At 37.8% G+C, this 21635-nt stretch overlaps 1 protein-coding gene across 50 annotated transcripts in view; it reads left to right on the forward strand.

Annotated features, from left to right (window-relative positions):
* Nucleotides 1-1702: 1702 nt before the first annotated feature.
* PWWP3B (PWWP domain containing 3B) overlaps nt 1703-21635 on the forward strand; it is a 65670-nt gene continuing 45737 nt past the window's right edge. For 4 of the 50 annotated variants that reach the window (XR_015158421.1, XR_015158426.1, XM_086386546.1 and 1 more), the window contains exons 1-6: nt 1762-1893; nt 4838-5023; nt 7672-7751; nt 9428-9556; nt 10272-10370; nt 11785-11959. The gene's annotated coding sequence lies outside the window, so the exon portion shown is untranslated. Of the gene's footprint in view, nt 1894-4837; nt 5024-7671; nt 7752-9422; nt 9557-10271; nt 10371-11784; nt 11960-13050; nt 13169-21635 lie in introns of all 50 variants that reach the window. The other 46 variants (XR_015158420.1, XM_086386545.1, XM_086386556.1 and 43 more) reach the window with 29 other exon arrangements.

Raw genomic sequence — 21635 nt, forward strand, 5'->3', positions numbered from 1 at the left:
AATCATAAGGGATTTGATTTAGGTCATACCTGAATTGTCTAGTGGTTTTCCCTCCTTTCTTCAATTTAAGTCTGAATTTGGCAATAAGGAATTCATGATCTGAGCCATAGTCAGCTCCTGGTCTTGTTTTTGCTGACTGTATAGAGCTTCTCTATCTTTGGCTGCAAAGAATATAATCAATCTGATTTTGGTGTTGACCATCTGGTGATGTCCATGTATAGAGTCATGTATTTCTATGTATTTCTGCAGTATTACACATTCTGAGGTTATTTTGTGGGTTCACAAAAGTCTAGAAAATTGTCAAATCTTGAAAATGAACAAATAAAAATAAAACAAATGGATTAGTAAATGAAAACAAAATGTCAGCTTTATTAAGAAGGGAAAATAAATTGCAAGATATTGCTCATTTTGGGGTTTTTCCAAGTGACTGCTAGTGCTAAAGAAGCTGCTAGTGGTAAAGAACCCATCTGCCAATGTAAGAGACGTAAGAAACACAGATTTGATCCCTGGGTTGGGAAGATCCCCTGAAGGAGGGCATGGCAACCATTCCAGTTGCCTGGAGATCCCATGGACAAATGAGCCTGGCAAGCTACCGTACCACGGCGTCGCAAAGAATCAGACATAACTGAAGCGACTTAGCATGTATACACTCTCATTATGAGAATAAATGAGTAATAGAATCACAAATTTATCAACTTATTCATCACCTAGAGGCCTTTCTAGTCTAGAAGAAGCAGAGAGAACCTAGGAGTTTCACTGCTTGAACTTCTTAATAGGGAAGTAATAGGACCTTCCCAGGTGGCACAGTGGCAAAGAAACCACCTGCCAAAGCTGGAGACGTGGGTTTGATCCCTGGGTCAGGAAGATCCCCTGGAGTAGGAAATGGTAATCCATTCCAGTACTCTTGTCTGGAAAAGTCCATGGACAGAGGTGTCTGGCAGGCTCCAGTCCATGGGGTCAAAAAGAGTCAGACAAGACTGGGCACACAAATATCAGAAGTACGAAAGAACATCGTGCATTGTCTGCTAGTGTTCTTTGCCTGATTCTACTATGTTGATCATTTCTTTCTTATTGAAATATAACAGCTAGTTTAAGGATATTTTTGTTTATCCAGTCATATACATTAAAAGCATCTCTGTTTGTGGTTGATATTTGACTGTGGCTTATTGTGATTTTACTATTGATTTTTTTTTTTCAATTTCAGTATAGTCAGATTTTGTTTGGGGATTTTTCTTCAGAAATGGCTGAAGTAAGGAAGTATTAGTAGACGTGAATGAAAGAAGAGACATACTATAATGTGGTCCAGGTTCAGGTTCAAAATTGTAAAAAATTAATTCTATCTAAAATAAAGTTATTAATCCACTACAATCCCAGTCAAGACACTTAGCATGATTTTAGTGAAGCTTGACTATCAGGTCTTAAATTTACCAGAGATAAAGTACAAGAGAAAGCCTGAAAAAAATATATAAGGAATATTTAACTGTATCTTTATTATATGAAAAAGAGATTTGCTATTTCTTTTTCTTTCTCCTTTTTTCAGGAAAACACAGACCCTAGGGTTTTGAAAGAAAACTGAACAGGCATATGTTTCCAATACACTTTAAAGTTCTTTAAAATGAACACTTCTTTCCTTTAATTGTATTTCGGTTCAACTTGGAGATTCTCCTCCCTCTAAATGAGGGAAGGACCTCCTGCTTTCCCCATCACAGGCAAGGGGCGGAGCATCCTCTAGAAGCTTAGAAGAGTGAGCCAGCCCTGGCCAGTCTTGGGGGAGGAGCTGCATTACATACAGACTTCGGAGGCCTCGCAGAAGAGAGAAAGAGAAGCTTGGAGGTAATGGCTGTCGTGAAAAGATAGTTATTTTCGGAGATTTCTGGAGACTTGGCAGTAAAGGTGAGAAAAGAAGGGACTGCTGCTTTGGAGTCGTGGAAAAGGAGCATTGTTTTGTGAGAGTCGTAGTTTCTTTGAGGGAATTCTGACTGAATTTTGTATTCCTTCGAGATATTTTAAAACTCCACACTTTAAGAGTGGGGGAGGTGATCAGATTACACCTGCGGAAAAAATACTTCGGGAGGTTGCAAAAGCTGACATTCGAGTAGGGCATTTTATGTTTCAGTCAAAAAGCGGTAGTAACAGAGATAAATCATGAAACAAAACTTGAAAAATTAATCTTCCTTATTTAAAAAAAAGAGATTATGTTGTGATAATGCCAAATGAGAAATGAAGTTATTAGTTGGGAGTGCTGGGTTTTTATATTACTTTGGTTGTTGATTGTATTTCCAACAAATTTTGCTGTTTTGGTGGAGTTTGTATAGTAATAATCTGAAATAGTGTATAACTGCGAATTTAAATACTGAAGACAGAAGTTTAGTTTATTGTCAGGGAATACTCAGTGTCTTAAAAGGATAACTTTTTTTATGGATGTGTAAAAGATGATCATTGTCTGTGTCTCTACCTAGCTATCAAAAGAATGATATATTCCAATTTATACTGTAATATGAAAAATATCTGTAAGCTCATGAGCTGAAGAATAATAGGCTTATACTGATATAAAACACAACAATATATCTAGTAATGATGTCTAAGGAAAAAAGAGGAAAATTTCCACTACTCTGCCCAGATTTCACTTAGCATGAGTAGCTATGTCAGCATAAAAAAATTGAGATGAGAATTTAAAAACATGGGGGGAAAAGCTACCTGCCAAAAAAATGAGTAAATATGGAAACATGGAAAGGTGTTCCAATTTGTTACTGGAGAAATATAATTTAAAGTAGTGTATTCTAGTATTTAGAATGAGAAAAGGACATATATGTGTATGTGTGTATATATATATATATATATATGAAAACATTATTTGAAATACATATGTACACAGACAAACACATATGATGAGGGAAAAATCAAGGGGATTTTGCTCAAATATAAGGAGTAAACCAATTCAGGGGTTGGAGTAAGAATGATGTGTATTTTCTTCTTTAGACTTTTATGTACCTTTAGTTTTGTTTTGTTTTGTTTTGTTTTGTTTTTGGAAGCACGGGATGGAGCTGAAAGAGAAAAATCCATTTTGTTACAGACATGTAAATATTCAAACACACTCCATTGTCTTTAACTAAAGGTGGATTTTTCTGTGGATCTGAGAAAGCTGGTTATCTGGTTGCTTGTGCTTTGCTTGCAGTTCAAATATTTAGACTATGTCCAGACTTTGGTTCAAGCAGAAGATATTTATTTGTATTTTTATGTACTTTTGAGAAAGAATTCAAAAAATGTTCAAAGCATATTATGGAATAGTCATGTAGGATAGTTCACCATAATTTTGAATACTATGCAGCTGTAAAAAGAATAAGCTAATGTAGTGACCTAAGTGCAAAAAATAAGAAAATATATAGAAGGTATATTCTAAAAATAAGCATGTTGCAGAATGGCCTGTAATAATATAGGTACATTTTATGCAAGAAAATTTTGGAAATATGCGTGTACTTTATTAATTGGAGATATATAAGTATAATTGGAAACAGAACATTTCAACTTTTTATATATTACATTTCTCCATTTAAAAAATCTTATTCTGAAAATAGTAAGCTTGAATCAGATTCATTATGAGAAAATGAGATAAAATTTGAGAAATGTAGGATTATCTTGTAAAAGTTATTAACAAAAAGATGATGTGGTGGTGGTGGTGGTTTAGTCACTAAGTCATGTCCGACTCTTGCGACCCCATGGACTGTAGGCCATCAGGCTCCTCTGTCCATGAGATTCTCCAGGCAAGAATACTGGAGTAGGTAGCCATTTCCTTCTCCAGGGGATCTTCCTGATCCAGGAATCGAACCCAGGTCTCCTGCATTGCAGACATATTCTTTCCCAACTGACCTATAAGGGAAGCTCAAAAGATGATGTAGAAAATATTTATTGATGTGAGAAGATGTTAAAATATGTTCTTAGGAAGGATAAAGGTCTGGTTTCCAAAAACATGCACATTTATTAATATGTTTAAGGAAAATATATAGAGCAAGCCATTATATTTTGACCATTATTGTGAGAATTTGCTTTCTTTCTTGAAAAATCAAAAGATGAAGGAAGATACGCAATATGCATGAAGGATATAACAACAAACATTAAAATGAGGAAATATAATCCCACTTTTATATGACACCTACACAACTCTGAAGTTGAGAATGAACAAGTCTAGAAGCAAAAAAAACAAAACAAAACAAAACAAAAAAAACCCATTTAGAAGCCTGAGAAGGCTACAGTCTGGTCGGTATAGTTTCTACCCTTCCTGACCAAAGACCTGAGTATCTGCAGTAGTTCTGGTTCTAGTCACAAGATGGCACTTGCCAGGTGTCCTAAATTTTCTTTCAGGCAACCATATTTATGAAGTGGACAGACAAAGCAATGAGATGTATTTTCTGTTATGAGACAATATGTAGAATGTGATTGCAGTTCGTTGAAAAATTGTACATGTATAAAATAAAAACACACCAAGACTGATACGAGAATTCAAACAGAAAGCATTAAAAAAAAAAAAAAAAAAAGGTAGTTACACAGATTGGGCCTATAGAGATTCACAAGGCAATTGTTATTTCCCTTTTTTCTTGTCCCCAAAGCATACTTTTCATGAGGGAGATGATTTTAGTATCAACTTAATAACATAACTGTGTCACAGAGAACATCTCAAATACCAAGAACAAGAAGGAAAATAAACAAGGCCTCTACATCACAGTCGAGATTTTTATCTCATTCCTGTGTTTCAGAAGAGCATGCCTGCTAAAGTTTTGGTAGGGAAACTTCTTTACAGCTTTTCCATTTAATTGGTTTGCTTCCCTGTCTTTTTGGACAGCTTAGGTTAATGTCTGAGATGCACATGGCCTGCGGAATCTGTGTATGACACCAGTTGAGCCTCAGAAGGGCAGCACGACCACAAAACGGCCAAACAGGGAGAAGGCTCTGCTGAACAAGCAGGTGGAGTGAGAATAAAAACAACCGGATCACAGGGGCATACCCTGCACTATCCATGTGATATTGGGTAAGGTTCTTCCCATCTCATGAAATATTTCACATAAAAAACATGTTGAGAACTTGGGGTATAAGAGGTATAGTTTATTTTGTTTCCTGCTCTGTAGCCATAACATTTTAAATTAAAAGACACATTTCATACTAAAATTAGGTTGATAATTCGAGATACAATTCTTTTGCCCCTGTTCTGCAGCCCTAATGTTTTGTAATTAAAAGCCATTGCTTCTAGTTTTGGGGAGAATATCTCATGTGTTTAACCACTATGAAGAAATAATTGAAGAGGCTATTCAGGTGTCTACCAGAGGTTTCAGCCAGGGACCTGACTCTACAATCCTTGACAGCTTTGCTCAGTTGTTGTCACCACATACTAGACAGCATGTTGTTGTTTAGTTACTAAGTTGTGTCTGACTCTTTGTGACCCTGTAGACTGTAGCCCACCAGGCTCCTCTGTCCATGGGATTTTCCAGGTAAGAACACTGGAGTGGGTTGCTATTTTTTTCTCCAAGGGCTTTTCCTGACCCAGGGATTGAACCCAAGTCTCCTGCACTGGCAGACAGATTCTTTACCACTGAGCCACCAGGGAAGCACTAGATAGCGTAGTTACAAGTATTTCTTAAGACCTGCTTAAAGTCTCACAGCCTTCCTCAAATAGACTTCTGTACACTCTCTTGAATAAGGCTATTGATGCCGAACCTCATTGTCTGTGTCCATGAGATCTTTGATTGCTTTGGACAGGCAAGGCAGCACTAGCAGCTTTGGAAACATTAAAGCCCAGAATTCCGTTGTGATAACCCTGTGGGATTTAAAAGGCCCAAATTATCCAGGAACATAAATAATGACCTGCCTCTTCCAAAGCCCTTCCCACGTGCATTCTTTTCTCACAGTACAACAGAAATAATAAAGATGTGATATTGGGTTTGTGTTATCATAATTTTCTTGTTTTTCTTCCCCTCCCCTCCAAAAGATGTCCAAGTCTCTAATCTCTCTCTGATATTATTCTTCTGATTTGTATCTTGTCTCCATCATCATTGTCCATGTTCTTTCTGCTTAGCAGGGTAAACTTCTTATCTGATCCTTTTTTTTTTTTTTTGCCATATTTTAATCTAATCCAGTTGGCGCCCATTGAAAACACTTTATTCCGGCTACTTTGTGGGTTTCAGAGGATAAGAAGAGGCTACAGCAGTGAGATCCATTTACTAGCCCTACTGCAGTAGAGTTAAGGGCCCTTCAAAAACTGCTTTTCTACAAAACTAGGCAGCTAGAACTGGATCAGTGTCCTGAGGAATTTTCCAGGACACTGCATATCTATTGATTGAGTTCCTGTCTATATCCTGGTACACTAACAGTATGTTTGCAAATTCAGTTTCTCTGTGGTTAAATTAGGATTTCTTTTACCCGTTTCCGTATCCTTCCTGTCTGATCTAGCTCTCACTACACACTTAGCTACTGAATTCTTTTTTTTTTTTTAATTATTGTACCTTTAAATGTGGTTTCATATTTAGAAAACCTAGGTTATTGTCAGAGATGCTTTTGAGTTATGCATGTTTCTTAACTGGGATCTAGTATGGAGACATGACAAGTTAGCATAGTTATCAACATTTGAAAATGTTCTCTCCACTTGGCTATTACTATCTCAAACCCACAACTGTCTGCCTGCTTCCTTGTCATAATGCCTCTGTGACAAACTTAAAGGGTAAACATTGGGTTCTGCTGAGAGAAATCCATATCTCCTCCCTAAAGAACCCTTGATGTCCTTTACTTAGATTGCTTAATGGAATAATTTTGATCTAGTCTGACCCTCCTATTATATGTCTGTGAAAGAATGATGGCTTCTCTCTTTAGATCCCCTGATGCACAGTTTTCTTCCTCTCTGTTAATCACAGGAAGAGCTGTGTCATACTGCAGCTCTGTTTGTCTAACCTGAATTAGTCAGAGGTGCCAAGAGACAGGGGTCGTGTTTACTTGTTCATTGTGATGATGGATGGTGTTGTGAGGGCTTCACCAACTTTACCTACACTTTATATATATATATATATATATATATATATATATATATATATATATAAATAGTTTGTGAATTAGCAAAACATTATCTTAAGAGAACTAACCCTCAGAGAATGATCCATTTGGCAGTATGTAGGTTTTGTCCCTTCCTGGGAAATGACACCCCTAGGTTAAAGGCAATAAAAATTAAACTTAACTCTTAATTTCTTGAATATTTTGTGAACAAAAATGCTCAATAAAGAGGATATTGAATTGCAAACAACAAAAGCACAAGAACAAGGAGTTGCCAATTTAAATGAGGATTGGATGAAATGAACATTTCTCTCCATAACCAACGATTATCAATTGTCATACTGCTAGGTCCCTGTGACACAGAAGAAATATGTCGTAACTAGTCTATGGTTGAGTGAAACTATAATGCAGATATGGTCAGTGTAAGAGCATAGTGCAGAAATATATTTTTTAATTTGTGTGAAAATGTGGATGTATGTGAAAGATGGGGGTTCATAGATAAGTGTGGCAATTATTGAAAATTGTTGTGGTTCACCAGCATGTTCACCAAGGACATAGATTAATTAACACTCACTGGGGGTTGCAGTCATTAATTCCCCTACAATCAGAAAGTGAATGACATAATCCTTTGTTCTACTCCAGAATCCTCAAGAGACAGGATTCCAAGTGCAGAAAGCCACGAGTACTGATCAAGAGAACATATCTTTCTGTTTGGAACTCGGGTAAAACTGGGTTTTGGGTGTTTTATTTTGTTTTTTAAATTTACCATCTTAACCATCTTTTTAAAAGTCTCTATTGAATTTGTGATGGTACTCCTGTTTTATGTTTTTGCTTTTTGGCCACGAGAGATGCGGTATCTTAGCTACCCAACCAGGGCTCAAACCTGTGCCTGTGCTTAGTCACTCAGTCGTGTCCGACTCTTTGTGACTTCATGGACTGTAGCCTGCCAGATTCCTCTGTCCATGGGATTTCCCAGGCAAGAATACTGGAGTGGGTTGCCATTTCCTTCTCCAGGGGATCTTCCCAACCCAGGGATAGACCCAGGTCTCCTGCACTGTGGATTCTTTACCGTCTGAGCCACTAGGGAAGCCTTCAAACCTGTATCCCCTGAATTGAAAGGTGACATCTTAATCACTGACCACTAGGAAAGTCTCTAAGGCTTTTGCTTTAATTTTGTTTTGCCCTCTTCCCAGCTTTGTGACCTTGCACATGAGCAAGAGTACTCATTTTCTTACTCTTTTCAACTCTCCATTGAATCATTTTTTCCCCACTTCATTATAAGTAAAATTGAAATTTCATTGCTGTTTACATTTGCATTTCTTTATTAAGGAAGGTGAATATCTTTATGGATTGTTTAGTTTTAATTTTTATTTTGGATATTTGAATTTTGAGGAGCCCCATTGAACAGCATATCCCTTTTCTCTGCTGAATAAATTGAACAAACTGATACAAAACAAATGAAGTTGCAGATGGAAGCCTAAACATCAGCTTTTGTACAAGGTGAAAGTAAGCTGCAGGGTATTGATTATTGAGTCAAGTGGACTTTAAAACAGCAAATTTAAACAATTTTACCAAACAGCCTGGAGGTTTGCAACTATATGGGAAGGACAGAGGTCACTGTAGTTGCACTGTATGAGCTTGCTCACAGGGAAGTTAATATTGGGAGTGGGTAAGAATTTTTCCCTCAGAACGTTGTGAATTGTCTGTTTATGTCTCTTGCTCATTTTTTTAACTTCACTCTTTTCCTTATTAATATATAAGAGCTACTTTAGGGCTATTTTTTGAATCAGAACCAGTTTGTCAAATTTATTCTTGTGTTTTCAACTTGCTTTATAGTGTTTTTAAACCATAAATAGTTGGGTTTTTTTCTTCAGTTTTAGTATATTCAGAGATATATTTCTCATATCTCTCTTCATTAAGGATTTTGGTAGATGTTTATGTTTAAAAAGTGACTTGACTTGAAAAAAGCTGAAACTTTCTGAAGGATGAATGAGAGAAACTGAGTAACAGAGAAACGTATCATGTCCCAGGGCCAGAAGAATTAACACTGTACAGTTTTAATTCTCCACAAAACAGTGTATTCATTCACTATAATCACAAGCAAGGACTTAGCAGGTCTTTTTAGTGGACCATGACCAGTTGAGTCTTAAAATCTTTTGTAAAAATGTTAACAGAAAGGGCAAGAAAATATGTAAGAGATATTTTCAGCTGGGTCTTTACTATATGATAAAGGGATTTGCTGTTTCCCTTTAGGAAGTCACCTACCCTTGTGGTTTGAATGGAAATGAAAGAGACACAAGTTGCCATTTCTCTTTCAAGTCCTTTAGAAATGAACGTTTTTCTCCTTTAAGTGAATTTCAGTTAACTTGGCAATTCTCCTCCCTCTAATTGAGGAAAGGCCCCCTCCTTTCCCCATCACAGGGACGGGGCGGAGCATCCTCTGAGAAGCTTGGATTTGAGCTGTGCCTGGCCACTCTTGGGGGAGGGGCTGCATTTCACGAGGCTGCAGCTGACAAGAAGCTTCAAGGTAATGGCTGTCTTAAAGCTAGTTTTTTTTCTGGGATTTCTTTGGGCTTTAGTGTTACGGTGGAAGAAAATAGAGGCTGTTGCCTGGGAGAGGTGGGAATATAATATATTTTGGGGGAAATTCCCGTTACTGTGACAGAATCAATCCCCTGAAAATTCAGTTTCTCCGATATTTTTTGAAGTCCACAGTGTGGGAATGGGTGATCAGATTACCGCATCTAAATTAAGACTTCAGTGAGGCATGCTGTTCATGTTAATTTTTTACATGGCATTCCATGTTTCTATCTTTGGTACAGGTTTTATTGAAGTGTTTATTATTCTTCAAAAAATAACTGATAAGAAAAATGTAACCATAAAAAGTGCTTGACATGTAAAATATAAATGTACAAGGAACATGGAAGGGATTCAGATATGCTGTTGAGTGATCAACACTTTGTTTTAAAAAAACGTGTTATTGGTAACTAGATTTACATGTTAATAGTCAGCATCTCCGGAGTATTCAGATTACTGGGGATTTCAAAATATATTTTTAACCAGTTTCAGCATTTTTAGAATTGCTTTATTCCATGATCATTTTTATCATTGATAAATGATTAAAAAAAAAGTAGAGCAAAATGATACTGAAACAAATTTGTACCGTTTGGTTTTAGACACATAATCTTTCATAAACACACAGACATGCAGCCATAACTAATCCCCCCATCTTTTGCCGATAGTTGAAATTTTCCTGGACCTGATCAAGTGCGTAGCCTGGTTGCTGTGTTGACTACAGCCCTGTCTGTGTCCTCCTTGCAACTCATTCTTTCAGACAACAGGTATGATCATGGTCAGCAATAACCATTTTTCTGTATCTTTAAAGTTTAATAGTGAATCAGGAAGAGGATTTGGATTGTTTCTACTAGCCATTTTAAAAATGTGTGACATGGTACATCCATACAATTACAATTGAATGTTATATAGCTGACAAACAGAAATATGAGCATGTAGTGATTTGAAAAGATGTCTGAAAAGTAGTATTAGGTGAAAATGAAAATTGCAGAATGGCAAACACCACATTATGTCATTTAAAGATAGAGGACTGTGTTAATACAATATGTGTAACATCAGGAAAAATAGAAGGGTACTTTCACTAAATGGGATTATTTGTATAGTTTGAGAGACAGTACAGTTCTTACTCTCTCTATTAAAAATTTTTTTAACAATATCAGAGAAAGAGTTTCAGGTAAAATGTTATAAATTAGGGGGAAATTACATTTGAAGTGATTCAAACAAAATCACATTGGAAATATTTATAAGGAAAATTTTTCAAACTGTGCTTGAGCACAGTAAAAAGCTGGTTTTAAAGTAATATGTATTCACACACACGTTTATATATATATATGTGTGTGTGTATGTACATATATATATAAAAGATATTGAAAGGTAATTCGGAAAACAATAATATTGATTATTCTTACAGAATTATACTTTCTTTTACAAATCATATCTTTTCACTTTTCAGTAAGCATGCATATTTTTGTCAGACCATTGCAACTAAAGGCATTAGCATTCCATTTTTTGTGATGCATAACGAAACTCTAAATTTTAGTATGGTATATCCTAGAAGCCTGAGAAAACTGCTGGCTTGCCAGGATGTAAGTTCCCACCCTTTTGCTCTAAGGATCTAGTAGTAACAGGATGCAACTCTGGTACTGCTCACAAGATGGCGCTTCTAGGATTTTCCAGATTTTCTCCAGGCAACTATTTTTTTGAAGTGAGCAAACAAAGCTGTGAAACCTATTTTATATTAGCAGACTACAAGACAGCTTGTAGAATGTGGTTTTAGTTTCACTAAAAAAATTGTACGTGTCCGGAAGACAAAGCCCCACATGAGGACTGATGTGAGAACTCAAACAAAGCCAAAAAAAAAAAAAAACCAGAGAGAGAGCTACACAGATTTGGCCTATAAAAAGGAATAATGCAATTGTTACTTTCCTTCTTTCCTGCCCCCAAAGCATACTTTTCATGAAGAAGATGATTTTAGTATCAACCTAATAACATAACTGTGTCACAGAGAACATTTCAAATACCAAGAACAAGAAGGAAAATAAACAAGGCCTCTACATCACAGTTGAGATTTTATATCATTCTTGTGCTTCAGAAGAGCATGCCTGCTAAAAGTTTTGGTAGGGAAGCTTCTTTACACCTTTTCCATTTAATTAGTTCGCTTCCCTGTCTCCTTTTGGACAGCTTAGCTTGACCTGGGGAATCTTCAGGAATCTGTGACATCAGTTGAGCTCCAGAAGGGCAGCGTGACCACAGAAGTGCTGAACAAGGAGAAGGCCCTGCTGCAGACAAGCAGCTAGAGTGAGAATAAAAACAACAGGATCACAGGGGCAACTCTGCACGATCCATGTGACATTGGGTAAGGCTCTGCACATCTCTTGTTAAAACATGGTTAAATTGAGAATATGGAGTGCAATTTGTTTTGATTCTGTTCAGTGACCATGTTTTAAATGAAAAATCACAAATTATGTTCAGTAAAGAATTAGAAGTATTAAACTCCTGTAAAGAAATTATACAAATGACACAGCCCCAGTCCAGGTCATACCACCCTTGTGTCCCCCAAGGCCAGTGCTGGCCATCTGAGGAGAGCTATTCTACCAGGTAGAATATTTCTGTGCTTTGAAGTTAAAGTAGATATCTTCGTTTTTTTGTTTTTTTTTTTTTAAAAGAAGTTTTGCAAATGAGTATGATGATGTCTACTTACGGAAGACTTTCAGGTTTCAGCCAACTGTCTGACTCTCAATAAATTCTTGAAAACCACCCTATCCAGTAAATAGCCATGACAGTCATTCCAAATATCTGATTCCTAAGCTCATCCTCTTAATGAGATCATTGTGCTCTTATCTGCATGCAAGAGACACAAACCTCAGGATCTGTGTCTGGCTGCCTTGGGTAGATAGGGCAGTATGATATCTTTAAAAAATTAAAAGATTACCTTAGAATAAACCTCAAGAGGTCCCAAAATTTCAAAACACCCCATAAAAGCAATGGTGTCCCTGATGCATTTCATTGTTCAACACTCCCCTTCCTGAAGCTCTTGTCATCACACACTCATTCATTCTTTATATTTAATAGCTATAATATGCCTAAATACAGGGGCATTATAGAGCTATTTCTCTTTTCTTATATTGTTAAATATTTTCCCCAACCACAGTATGTTTGTTTGGTGCCCAGTATTTATTCATCTTTTTGTCTGCTCTGTTTTTATTTTCCACCTTCCTTCTCCTTTGACAGGGGAAACCCCTTTGCTTATTCTCTTTCCTTTTTCTTTAAGTGAATATCGCTCATTCAGAATGTTTGTTTAAGCTTCCTTGCAAGTTTTCAGGAGAATATGTATAAGCACAGAAGGAGGAAACTAGTTAGTAGCCCTAAGGCAATGTGTGTGCCTTTGTGTGCTCAGGCACTCAGTCGTGTCCAACTCTTTGTGACATATGGACTGTATCCCACCAGGCTCCTCTGTCCATGGAATTTTCCAGGCAAGAATATTGGAGCAGGCTGCCATTTCCTTCTCCAGGGGATCTTCCCCACCCAGGGATCTAACCCATATCTGCATCTCCTGCATTGCCTGGTGAGTTTAGCACTGAGCCACCTGGGAAGCCCCAGACCTAAGCAATAGATGCCTCTTAAATTACTGTTTTTGTGGTTAACCAGGTACACAGACCAATGACCTAAAGATTTTTCTAGATGACTCAGAGTTCACTGGTTGTTTTCCAGTTTATATCTAGATGTACCAATCAATCACATGCACATTCAGATCATTAGTGCTCATTTTGAACATCTTTTTCCCTTCGTCCTTATGTTCAAATCTACTTCTTGCTATGCACTTAGACTGTTAACTGATCTTTTACCAATTATTTTAACCTTGTAATCTATTTTGATATATGGTAGTACCAGTGATTTCTTTGGTGAGCTATTAAAGTTAGAGCTCAGTCCCAAACCCATGCCTGAATATCTGTCTGAGAACTTCTAACACATAACAACCTTGCCATAACACTTGTCTGAGAAACTCTGAAGTTTAGAGAGTATATCTTTAACAGTCTCTCATATCTCTTCAGTAAAGAACTGATAAGTACCTTTATTCAGAGTGCTGACAGGAATAAATTTGGTCCAGCCTGGATCTCTGTTTTACTATGGATTCTCAGAGGATGATGGGGGATCACAGTACGAAGGGAATTCCCTTTATCTTTAAATCCACCAAGGCAAATCCAATGAAGTTCTTTCTCTTTGCTTGATAATCCTGTGAAGAGCACTGCAGCCTAGTTTATCTGCTTAAATACTGAGAGAGTAATAAAAGTTTATTTGCTGTGTGCTGTGATTATTACATTGTGGGGTCCTCATCTACCTTTCTTTCATTTTATTTCTTTTAATGTTTTCCATCCCATCATCCTAATTTTTGAATTCCTAGTAGCATCATCCATGGGCACTGTGTTAAGCTTTTGCATTACTCAGGAGATACAAAATTCTCCAAACGTGACAAGTTTATATTCTTGTGATCTCTAGGTCACTGGTTGGTCATTTTTTTTCTTTTTTCCTTATCATGTTTACATACATTTGACCAGAAATTAACATGTCCCTTTGGCCTTGGCAGTGATTTTCTGTCTGGCTTGCCTTTTTCTTACCCTTAGTGAGTTTTCTTCTGATGTCTTTCCCCTTTAGGTGGACTGGCATTTGACCAGTTCAGTTCAGTTCAGTCGCTCAGTGTATCCGACTCTTTGCAACCCTGTAAACTGCAGCATGCCAGGCCTCCCTGTCCATCACCAACTCCCGGAGTCCACCCAAACCCATGTCCATCGAATTGGTGATGCCATCCAGCCATCTCATCCTCTGTCATCCCCTTCTCCTCCTGCCCCCAATCCCTCCCAGCATCAGGGTCTTTTCAAATGAGTCAGCTCTTCACATCAGGTGGCCAAAGTATTGGAGTTTCAGCTTCAACATCAGTCCTTCCAATGAACACCCAGGACTGATCTCCTTTAGGATGGACTGGTTGGATCTCATTGCTGTCCAAGGGACACTCAAGAGTGTTCTCCAACACCGCAGTTCAAAAGCATCAATTCTTCGGCGCTCAGCTTTCTTTGTAGTCCAACTCTCACATCCATACATGACCACAGGAAAAACCATAGCCTTGACTAGATGGACCTTTGTTGGCAAAGTAATGTCTCTGCTTTTTAATATGCAGTATAGGTTGGTCATAACTTTCCTTCCAAGGAGTAAGCGTCTTTTAATTTCATGGCTGCAGTCACCATCTGCAGTGATTTTGGAGCCCAGAAAAATAAAGTCAGCCACTGTTTACACTGTTTCCCCATTTTTTTGCCATGAAGTGATGGGACCGGATGCCATGATCTTAGTTTTCTGAATGTTGAGCTTTAAGCCAACTTTTTCACTCTCCTCTTTCACTTTCATCAAGAGGCTGTTTACTTCTTCTTCACTTTCTGCCAGTGAACATTAATAATAAGAACTTAACTTTGTTTACAGGCAGTTTCAACTCTTTGTGCCTGTGCCTTAGCAGTCATTCAATATTTGGAATATCCATTTAGAATCGAAAATGTCTTGCTTTACCTGTACTCATGGCCCCCTCATGGTATTTGGTAGTATTCCAAATGTACAATTTCTACTCTTTTACATGGACCTTATAAGCTAAAAAATATTGATGTTTGTTTATTCTATAACCATTCTGTCTTTCATATGTTATTTGGCTTCCACTTTGTCACTGGGGATGTATTCTTAACCAGACCTCTGTCTCCAGATTATAGCACTTTGGCTTCTGCTCCTTCCTTTCCTTCTGCTCATATGCTTGAATGGCATGCCAGAATGTCAGTGGAGTTAAAGCTCTGCCAATAAGGATAAATTTCACAAGCTGTAGAGTACTGATGTCCTCCAGATTCTTGACATTTGTCTTGTGTTAACTAACTTCAATGAAACAGATACTTAGTGGAGATTTGAATTTGTGCAAAGAGTTACAGAACTGCATCAAAAGTCAGGTACCCACCAACATTTTTAAAGCAAATTCAAAAATAGAAGTTAATAAAAATTAGTTAATACATGGAAGCAACCTAAATGTCCATTGACAGAGGGATAAATAAAGAAGATGCAGTCCCTGTATACAATGGATTACTACTCAGCCATTGAAAAGAATGCAGTAATGTCATTTGCAGCAACATGGATGAACCTAAAGATTATTGTACTAAATGAAGTAATTTAGACAAATATCATATGATATCACTTATATGTAGCATCTTTTAAAATGATACAAGTGAACATATCTACAAATCAGAAACAGACTCACAGACTTTGAATACAAACATATGGTACACAAAGGGCAAAGGTGGGGAAGGGGTACCTTAGGAGTTTGGAATTTACATATACACACTACTGTATATATTAATAGATAATCAACAAAAGACCTGCTGTATAGAACACAGATCTCTACTCAGTATTCTGTAGTAACCTATATGGGAAGAGAATCTGAAAAAGAATGCATATATTATATGTATAACTGAATCACTTTGCTATACCCCTGAAACTAACACAACATTGTAAATCAACTATGTGTGCTCAGTCATGTCCGACTCTTTGTAACCCCATGAACTGTAACCCTCCAGGCTCCTTTTTTCATGGGATTTTCCAGGCAAGACTACTGGATTCGGTCACCATTTCCTCCTCCAGGGGGTAAATAAGCTATTCAGTTCAGTTCAGTTCAGTTGCTCAGTCTTGTCCGACTCTATGCGACCCCATGAATCGCAGCACGCCAGGCCTCCCTGTCCATCACCAACTCCCGGAGTTCACCCAGACTCACGTCCATTGAGTCAGTGATGCCATCCAGCCATCTCATCCTCTGTCATCCCCTTCTCCTCCTGCCCCAATCCCTCCCAGCATCAGAGTCTTTTCCAATGAGTCAACTCTTCGCATGAGGTGGCCAAAGTACTGGAGTTTCAGCTTTAGCATCATTCCTTCCAAAGAAATCCCAGGGCTAATCTTCAGAATGGACTGGTTGGATCGCCTTGCAGTCCAAGAGACTCACAAGAGTCTTCTCCAACACCACAGTTCAAAAGCATCAATTCTTCAGCACTCAGCTTTCTTCGCAGTCCAACTCTCACATCCGTACATGACCACAGGAAAAACCATAGCCTTGACTAGATGAACCTTTGTTGGCAAAGTAATGTCTCTGCTTTTGAATATGCTATCTAGGTTGGTCATAACTTTCCTTCCAAGGAGTAAGCGTCTTTTAATTTCATGGCTGCAGTCACCATCTGCAGTGATTTTGGAGCCCAGAAAAATAAAATCTGACACTGTTTCCAGTGTTTCCCCATCTATTTGCCATGAAGTGATGGGACCAGATGCCATAATCTTCGTTTTCTGAATGTTGAGTTTTAAGCCAACTTTTTCGCTCTCCTCTTTCACATTCATCAAGAGGGTTTTTTTGTTTCTTTTCACTTTCTGCCATAAGGGTGGTGTCATCTGCATATCTGAGCTTATTGATATTTCTCCCTGCAATCTTGATTCCAGCTTGTGTTTCTTCCAGTCCAGCGTTTCTCATGATGTACTCTGCATATAAGTTAAATAAGCAGGGTGACAATATATAGCCTTGACGAACTCCTTTTCCTATTTGGAACCAGTCTGTTGTTCCATGGCCAGTTCTAACTGTTGCTTCCTGACCTGCATACAAACTTCTCAAGAGGCAGATCAGGTGGTCTGGTATTCCCATCTCTTTCAGAATTTTCCACAGTTTCTTGTGATCCACACAGTCAAAGGCTTTGGCATAGTCAATAAAGCAGAAATAGATATTTTTCTGGAACTCTCTTGCTTTTTTGATAATCCAGCGGATGTTGGCAATTTGGTCTCTGGTTTCTCTGCCTTTTCTAAAAACAGCTTGAACATGTGGAAGTTCACGGTTCACGTATTGCTGAAGCCTGGCTTGGAGACTTTTGAGCATTACTTTACTAGCATGTGAGATGAGTGCAATTGTGTGGTAGTTTGAGCATTCATTGGCATTGCCTTTCTTTGGGATTGGAATGAAAACTGATCTTTTCCAGTCCTGTGGCCACTGCTGAGTTTTCCAAATTTCCTGGCATATTGAGTGCAGCACTTTCACAGCATCATCTTTCAGGATTTGAAATAGCTCAGCTGGAATTCCATCACCTCCACTAGCTTTGTTTGTAGTGATGCTTTCTAAGGCCCACTTGACTTCACATTCCAGGATGTCTGGCTCTAGGTGAGCGATCACACCGTTGTGATTATCTGGGTCGTGAAGATCTTTTTTGTACAGTTCTTCTGTGTATTCTTGCCACCTCTTCTTGATATCTTCTGCTTTTGTTAGGTCCATACCATTTCTGTCCTTTATCAAGCCCATCTTTGCATGAAATATTCCCTTGGTATCTCTAATTTTTTTGAAAAGATCTCTATTCTTTCCCATTCTGTTGTTTTCCTCTATTTCTTTGCATTGATCACTGAGGAAGGCTTTCTTATCTCCCTTTGCTATTCTTTGGAACTCTGCATTCAGATGCTTATATCTTTCTTTTTCTCCTTTGCTTTTCGCTTCTCTTCTTTTCACAGCTATTTGTAAGGCTTCCCCAGACAGCCATTTTGCTTTTTTGCATTTCTTTTCCATGGGGATGGTCTTGATCCCTGTCTCCTGTACAATGTCACGAACCTCAGTCCATAGTTCATCAGGCCCTCTATCTATCAGATCTAGGCCCTTAAATCTATTTCTCACTTCCACTGTATAATCATAAGGGATTTGATTTAGGTCATACCTGAATGGTCTAGTGGTTTTCCCTACTTTCTTCAATTTAAGTCTGAATTTGGCACTAAGGAGTTCATGATCTGACCCACAGTCAGCTTCTGGTCTTGTTTTTTTTTTTGACTGTGTAGAGCTTCTCCATCTTTGGCTGCAAAGACTATAATCAGTCTGATTTCGGTGTTGACCATCTGGTGATGTCCATGTGTAGAGTCTTCTCTTGTGTTGTTGGAAGAGGGTGTTTGTTATGACCAGTGCATTTTCTTGGCAAAACTCTATTAGTCTTTGCTCTGCTTCATTCCATATTCCAAGGCCAAATTTTCCTGTTACTCCAGGTGTTTCTTGACTTCCTACTTTTGCATTCCAGTCCCCTATAATGAAAAGGACATCTTTTTTGGGTGTTAGTTCTAAAAGGTCTTGTAGGTCTTCATAGAACCATTCAACTTCAGCTTCTTCAGCATTACTGGTTGGGGCATAGACTTGGATTACTGTGATATTGAATGGTTTGCCTTGGAAACAAACAGAGATCATTCTGTCGTTTTTGAGATTGCATCCAAGTACTGCATTTCGAACTCTTTTGTTGACCGTGATGGCTACTCCATTTCTTCTGAGGGTTTCCTGCTCGCAGTAGTAGATATAATGGTCATCTGAGTTAAATTCACCCAATCCAGTCCATTTTAGTTCACTGATTCCTAGAATGTCGATGTTCACTCTTGCCATCTCTTGTTTGACCACTTTCAATTGGCCTTTATTCATGCACCTAACATCCAGATTCTTATGCAATATTGCTCTTTACAGCATCGGGCCTTGCTTCTATCACCAGTCACATCCACAACTGGGTATTGTTTTTGCTTTGGCTCCATCCCTTCCTTCTTTCTGGAGTTATTTCTCCACTGATCTCCCGTAGCATTTTGGGCACCTACTGACCTGGGGAGTTCCTTTTTCCGTATCCTATCATTTTGCCTTTTCATACTGCTCATGGGGTTCTCAAGGCAAGAATACTGAAGTGGTTTGCCATTCCCTTCTCCAGTGGACCACATTCTGTCAGACCTCTCCACCATGACCCGCCCGTCTTGGGTTGCCCCATGGGCATGGCTTAGTTTCATTGAGTTAGACAAGGCTGTGGTCCTAGTGTGATTAGACTGACTAGTTTCCTGTGAGTATGGTTTCAGTGTGTCTGCCCTCTGATGCCCTCTTGCAACACCTACCATCTTACTTGGGCTTCTCTTACCTTGGATGTGGGGTATCTCTTCATGGCTGCTCCAGCAAAGCGCAGCTGCTGCTCCTTACCTTGGACGGGGGCTACGTCTTCACCGCCGCCCCTTCTGACCTTGAACGTGGAATAGCTCCTCTACGCCCTCCTGCACCCGCGCAGCCATATTTCAGTATAAAAATTAAAAAAATAAAGATGCTAGGCTAAGCATAACAAAAAAATTACTTAAAGAGGTTAAACAAATAGAATATTTAATATGTTCTTTATACACTACAGAGGATATTTTTACACTTACCTGCGGTACTCGCAACCTCTTTAGGTAATCATTGACCAAAGTACAAACAAAATTCCTATATATATTCCCATTATGCTCACTGTAAAACATCAACTGGTTATATAGGTTATATTCTGATTGGACACCTTTTTAAGACTCAGATTTATTAAGGAATGGTTTACACAGAGTTAAATTCAGTCTTTTTGGTATGTAATTCAATGAGTTTTGACAAACATATACAGTCATGTAATAAGCAGTACAGTCAGGCTATAGAATAGTTCCATTACTGCCTCACTGTAGTCAATACTCTCTCTACCCCAGTTCCTAGCAACCACTTGTCCGATTTCTGTCCCTATAGTTTTCATTTTCCAGAATATCATATAAATGGAATTATACAGTTTCTACCCTTTTGCATCTATTTCTTTCACTTACCATAATGTTTCTGATAATTTACTCATGTTGGTATATGTATCAGAGGTTTATTTCTTATATTAGCTTACAGGTATTCTGTTATTTTACAACTTATATATTCACTCACCAGTAGATTTATAGTTTTTGCTGCTTATGGTTAAAGTTGTTGTATACATTCCAGAGGCCTTCCCCAGTGGATCAGCAATAAGGAATCCGCCTGCAATGCAGGATACATGGGTTTGATCCCTGGGTCAGGAAGATCCCCTGGAGGAGGGCATGGCAACCCACTCCAGTATTCTTGCCTGGAAAACTCCATTGACCGGGAAGCCTGGTGGGCTACAGTCCATGGGATCCCAAAAGAATCAGACACAACTTAGCTAATAAACAACAGCAACATACATTCCAGAACAGATCTTTGTACATAAGTTTCATTTCTCTTAGCTGGTTTTGATAAATGTATGTCTAAATATATTAGAAACTGCCAAACTGTTTTCTGAAGTAGCTGTGATATTTTGTATTTCCACCAGCATTGTATAAGTTCCAGTAGCTCTGCATCATTGCCAGCAGTTGATACTGTCAGGTATTTTCTCTTTATAATATTAGCTATTTTATAAAGATGTTAGTGGTATCTCATTGTAGATTTATTTGCATATCCTTAATTGCTAATAGTGTTGAGCATCTTTTAATGTGTTCATTTGGTATTTATATATCTTCTTTGATGAGGATCTATTTAAATTGAGCCATTAATCTTATTGAATTGTAAGAGTTATTTATATATTCTATATACAAGTTTTTTTTTTTTTAATCTGATACTTGTTCTGCAAGTATATTCTCCCACTTTGGATTTTCATTTTATTTTTTGAAGAGCAGAGAACTTTTCAAGTCAAATTTATCAAAATTTTATGGTCCATGTTTTTTGTGGTCTGATAAATCTTTTGTCTAAATGAAGGTCTACAAAGATTTCCTGCTTTGTTTTCTTCCATGAGTTTCATAGTTTTTGCTTTTACCTTAAAGTCAGTCTGTCATTTTGAGCTAATTTTTGTGTATGGTCTTATCTAAGGGTTCAGGGTGAACATTCTTGCATATAATGTCTAATTTTTCCAGCATTATTTGTTGAAAAGGCCATCACTTCTCCATTTAATTACCATTGCCATAGACCATATTTGCTGGTCTGTTTCTATTTTATTTATCTGTATGTTTATCCTGTGCCAATAATATTCAATACACTGTTTTGTTTACTGTAGTCTTTAAATCAGGTAGTGTAAGTCTTCCAACTTTGTGTTTTCTTTTCAAAATTACTCTGGTTGTTCTCCTATTTCCTTTGCTTTTCCATATACATTCTAGAGATACCTTCTCAATTTCTACATAAAGCCTGCTGGGATTTTGATTGAAATTGCAATGAT

Source organism: Bos grunniens, chromosome X (assembly GCF_055505025.1).
Source record: "Bos grunniens cultivar Pamir isolate PY7600 chromosome X, Bosgru_T2T1.0, whole genome shotgun sequence".
NCBI lineage: Eukaryota > Metazoa > Chordata > Mammalia > Artiodactyla > Bovidae > Bos > Bos grunniens.